At 54.8% G+C, this 5,503-nt stretch overlaps 1 pseudogene; it reads left to right on the forward strand.

Moving 5' to 3' along the window:
• The first annotated feature begins 858 nt into the window (after window positions 1–858).
• On the forward strand, window positions 859–4,996 carry LOC138570400 (28S ribosomal RNA; annotated as a pseudogene).
• The last annotated feature ends 507 nt before the right edge of the window (window positions 4,997–5,503 follow it).

Below are 5,503 nucleotides of genomic sequence, written 5' to 3' on the forward strand. Positions count from 1 at the left end.
GCCAAGGTTCCAACCGTCCACATCTGTGGGCTGGAGATGGCCAGGCCCGCTGGCACAGTGGTACCTTCCCTCTTGCCCAGGTACCTGGAGCTGGGCCCTATGTGGCCGGGCTGGGGTTTGAAGACTCTAGCGGTCCCACCCGACCCCCTGTCTGTGCTGTCTCTGGCCCGCCTCGCTGTCTGTCTCCCAGCCTCCCCCAAAAGGTAAGCGGAAGTGGTCGGGGAAGGATGAGTGGATCGGGTCAGGTGGGCAGGTGGCGGAGCAGCCTATCTCCATCCCCCTGGGAAGCGCTGTGCTGCTGCAGGTGGTGGTCAGGCTGAGCACCTGGATTTTTCTTTCTTTTTTTTTTTTAAACCACAATGGTTTTGGCTGAGCTAGACAGGGTGGTGGGCTGTCCCAACATAGGCGGCGCTGCCTCCCCCAACCTCTCCTGCACCGGCAGGGTCAGGCCGACATCTGGAACGAAAAGAAAGTTGCCTGTGACTCTTGGCGGTGGATCACTCGACTCGTGCATGGATGAAGAACGCAGCTAGCTTCCCCAGTTTCCCCGCCTCATGCTGGTTTCGGGGGAGCAGGGTGGCCGGTGCGCCCCGGATGTGGTGGCAGCAGCAGCAGGCTTTAAAAAAGCCTGGCGCACCTTCACCCTACCCCGGGGCACCTGTCCGTGCTGTGTGTGGCTGTCTTTGGTGTCCCAGGGCTGCCGGCGCAGGATGACCATGGAGCGCGGACCTTGTGACCATATGGGCTTCAGTCGCAGATTGGGACAGAGCACACTTGCCTGCACCAGAGGCACAGGGCTAGGAAAACCCTGTGTACGGGCCAGAAGCCAGCTGCCCTGAGTTTTGTGCTCCCCGACCACGGCCTAAGATCAGACGTGGTGACCTGCTGAATTTAAGCATATTACTAAGCAGAGGAAAAGAAACTAACCAGGATTCCCTCAGTAACGGCCAGTGAAAAGGGAAGAGCCCAACGCAGAATCCCCATTCAGCGGCAGGTGTGGGAAATGTAGCATACAGAAGACCGACTCCCTCGTTCAGGGTGTTCAAGTCCTTCTGATCGAGTCTCACTACGCGGATGGTGTTAGGCCTGTAGCAGCCTCTTGCAAAGCGGGATCAGGTCTTCTTGGAGTCAGATTGCTTGGGAATGCAGCCTAAAGCGTGTGGTAAACTCTGTCTAAGGCTAAATATGGGCGCGAGACTGATGGCCAACAAGTACCGTAAGGGAAAGTTGAAAAGAAGTTTGAAGAGAGAGTTCAAGAGAGCGTGAAAAGGTTGAAAGGTAAACTGGTGGGATCTGTGCAGTCCGCCCACAGGATTCAACACGTTAGGCAGGTTGGTCACCTGGAACGAGGGAGGCCCTTGCGGGCCTGTGGCCTGGGCACATCCAGCCTCAGCAGGGTGCATTTCCTCTGTGGCGGTGCACCACAACCAGCTGGGAAGCCCACAGGTGGCATGTGGCTCTCTTCTCCAGCAGAGAGTTTTACAGCCCCCTGACAGCAGTTTTGCTGTGTCCAAGGGGCAGAGGGAGATAGACCTCCACCGCAACCGTCCTGGCCCCGCTTGGGGGTCACTACAGTGGCGACGGGAGACAGGGCTCCTGATGCGACTGTGGTGGACTGCCCTCAATACGCCCCGACCACCTCGTGCTGCCGGGCAGGGAGGCCCACAAAGGGCGCCAGGTGTCTGAGTTGATGTCGGTTAACCATCCGACCTGTCTGGAAACACTGACCAAGAAGTATAACACGTGCCCAAGTCAGAGGGGCGAATGAAACCCTGTGATGTAATGATGGTGAGGGCCGGTGCTTGCCGATTGCAGTGGCATCCTGTCGCGGTCGGCCCTCCACGGACCCATCTCTCCCACTCTGTCAGAGAGATGATGAGCCTGTGTGATAGGACCCAAAAGATGGTGAACTCGGCCTGGTGGAGGTCCATAGCGCTCCTAATGTGTAAATCGGTCATCGGACCTGGGTATAGGGGCAAAAGACTCATCGAACGATATAGTAGCTGGTTCTCTCCGAAGTTTCCCTCAGGATAGCTGGCGCACGGAAACCCCAGTATTATCTAGCAAAGCGAATGATTAGAGGTCTTGGGGCCAAAATTATCTCAACCTACTCTCAAACTTTAAATAGGTCTGAAGCCTAGCTCGCTGACGTGGAGCTGGGAATTGTATGAAAGTGCTCAGTGGGCAACTTTTGGTAAGCACAAATGGCGCTGCGGGATGAACCAAACGCCGGGTTAAGGCGCATGATGCAGATGTTCATCAGACCCCAGAAACGGGGTTGGTTGATATAGCAGCAGGATGGTGGCCATGGAAGTCGGAATCCGCTAAGGAGTTTGTAACAACTCGCCTGCCGAATCAACTAGTTTGGTTAACCCTAATGAAGACAAGGAGTGATCAAGGATCATTACTGTGTATTTAATACACAGAGATATAAAGAAATAAAATATTATTAACATCAAGAAAAAGGAGTAAAGAAAAACACAAAAGAAGAATAAAAAGAAACTGACGTGAGGACCCTAGGTCCCAGATGTAGTAAAGATACCCACCTCCCAGTGAAGATATCAACTAGGTATCAGTGTGGGTCTTTTAAGAAACACCTGCCCTCAAGGGAAACCTAATAAAGTCAATACTGCTTCGCCTTGAGGACAGCCTTTTATGACAAACAACAAAAGTATTATAAAACATTTGTTTTTTAAGAAACCATTACAAGTAAAATTGCCCAAATCCCAATGTGAAAACATGATAACCAAGGGAAGGTTTGGGTACTAGACCACCCTTTAGGTCCAGTACATGGATACCCCACTGGAGCATGGGTCCCATACCTGGCCGGCGTTGATAGCTGCGGGGGCTAAGTCAGGCGAGTAGGAGGGCTGCTGCGGTGCGCACAGAAGGCCGTGGCGAAGGCCCGGGTGGTGCCGCCGCAGGTGCAGATCTTGGTGGCAGTAGCAAATATTCAAACAAGAACTTTGAATGATGAAGTGGAGAAGGGTTCCATGTGAACAGAAGTTGAACATGGGTCAGTCGGTCCTGAGAGATGGGCGAGCGCCGTTCGGAAGGAATGGGATATGGCCTACGCTGCCCTCAGCCGATCGAAAGGGAGTCGGGTTCAGATCCCCGAACCCAGAGTGGCGGTGACGGGCGCCCTTGCGGCGTCCAGTGCGGTAACGCAAATGATCCCAGAGAAGCCGGCGGGAGCCGCAGGGAGAGTTCTTTTCTTTGTGAAGGGCAGGGCACCCTGGAATGGGTTTGCCCCAAGAAAGGGGCCCGAGCCTTGGAAAGTGTTGCGGTTCTGGTGGCATCCGTTGAGCTCTCGATGGTCCTTGAAAATCTGTGTGATATGTTGTAAATCTCGCACCAAGCGGTACCCATATCCGCAGCAGGTCTCCAAGGCAGACAACCTCTGGCATATCAGAACAATGTAGGTACGGGAAGCCGGCAAGTTAGATCCGTAACTTCGGGATAAGGATTGGCTCTAAGGGCTGGCTTTAAGGGCTGGGTCGGTCAGGCTGGGGCACGAAGCAGGGCTGGGGCGCACCGTGGTTGGATGAGGCGCCTTCCCCCTGCCCCCAGGAGGGCAGCTCTGCCTCTGGATGCGAGCCGGGCCCTTCCTGTGGATCACCCCAGCTGCAGTGTTCACCTCTCTCGTTCCCCCTCCTGGGGTTCAGGGCCGGCATTCTGCCTCGGCCGACACCTAGCAGCTGACTTGGAACTGGTGTGGACCAGGGGAATATGACTGTTTAAGTAAAAGAAAGCCTTGTGAAGGCCCATGGAGGGTGTTAACACAATGTGATTTCTGCCAAGGGCTCTGAATGTCAAAGTGAAGAAATTCAATGAAGACTGGGTAAACGGCTGGGGTAACTATGGCCTGTAAGCTAGCCAAATGCCTCGTCATCTAATTAGTGATGTGCAGGAATGCATGAATGAGATTCCCACTGTCCCTGCCTACTATCTAGCGAAACCACAGCTTAGGGAACAAGCTTGGCAGAATCGTCGGGGAAAGAAGACCCGGTTGAGTTTGACTCTAGTCTGGCACTGTGAAGAGACATGAGAAGTAGGATAAGTGGGAGGCCCTCGGCCCGCTGCCAAAATACCACTACTCTTATTGTTTTCCCACTTAGCGAGCCCTGTGGGGCTCTCGCTTCTGGCTCCAAGCGCCTGGCACCTGCCGGGCACGACCCGCTCCGGAGACAATGGCAGGTGGGGAGTTTGAGTTGTGGTACACCTGTCAAAGGATAACGCAGTTGTCCTAAGCCGAACTCAGGGAGGACAGAAACCTCCCGCGGAGCAGAGGGGCAAAAGCTAGCTTGATTTTGATTTTTCAGTATGAATACAGACCGTGAAAGCTGGGCTTCACGATCCTGCTGACTTTTTGGGTTTCAAGCAGGAGCTGTCAGAAAAGTTACCACAGGGATAACTGGCTTGTGGTGGCCAAGCCTTCATAGCGACTTCGCTTTGTGATCCTTCGATGTGGACTCTTCCTATCATTGTGAAACAGAATTCACCAAGCGTCGGATTGTTCACCCACTAATAGGGAATGTGAGATGGATTTAGATAGTCGTGAGACAGGTTAGTTTTACCCTACTGATGATGTGTTGTTGCAATAGTAATCCTGCTCAGTACGAGAGGAACAGCAGGTCAGACATTTGGTGTGTATGCCTGGCTGAGGAGCCAATGGTGCGAAGCAACCATCTGTGGGATTATGACTGAACGCCTCTAAATCAGAAATCCCCCCTCAGACCGTGATCTGCAGCGCTGACGAGCACCGGTTGGCTTAGGGTAGCCGGCCTCGGGGCCGGTGTATTGAGCTGCTCGCCTCGGGACTTGAGTGTGGACAGAAGGGGTCCACCTCTCTCACCCATAGTGCAGCGCATGTTCGTGGGGAATCTGGTGCTAAGTCATTCGTAGACAACCTGATTCTGGTTCAAGGTTTCGTAAGTAGCAGAGCAGCTACCTCGCTGTGATCTATTGGAAGTCATCCTCTGAGCCAAGCTTTTGTCACAAGGTGGCACCGCTGTCAAGGTTCTCCATCCTTCCTCCTGGGGCCCACAGGGCGCACAGGAAAATACCTCCCACCCTAGGTGGCGGGCTGGGCGGGGAGCACTCTTCTCACCTTTCCTGGTCACCTGGCGGACCAGATGGCCTCAGGCCCAGGCCTTCAAGATGGTGCAAACCACCCCAGGGCACGGGGGTGGTACCTAAAGCCTGTGCCCATGGACGGTGGGGTCGGGGCAGGCCCGGCCGGCCTCTGGGCCAACTGGCCGGGTAGTAGGCCCAGATGGCCCAAGTTGTGGCTGGCGGACCAGATGGCCCGAGTTGCGGCTGACTCCTGCATTTGTCTCCGGTTGGGGTCTGTAAGCTTAATAGTCAGCGTGGAAGTGTCTCCCCGGCCGGGAGGTGGTGTCTTAGGCCCAGGGCGGGGAAGAGGGGCAGCAGATTAAGCACCCACACCAGAGCACGGGGGGTGGTACCTTAAGCCTATGCCCAAGGACGGTGGGGGCAGGTA

Source organism: Ambystoma mexicanum, chromosome 2q, assembly GCF_040938575.1.
Source record: "Ambystoma mexicanum isolate Mex_15411 chromosome 2q, UKY_AmexF1_1, whole genome shotgun sequence".
In the NCBI taxonomy this organism is placed as follows: domain Eukaryota; kingdom Metazoa; phylum Chordata; class Amphibia; order Caudata; family Ambystomatidae; genus Ambystoma; species Ambystoma mexicanum.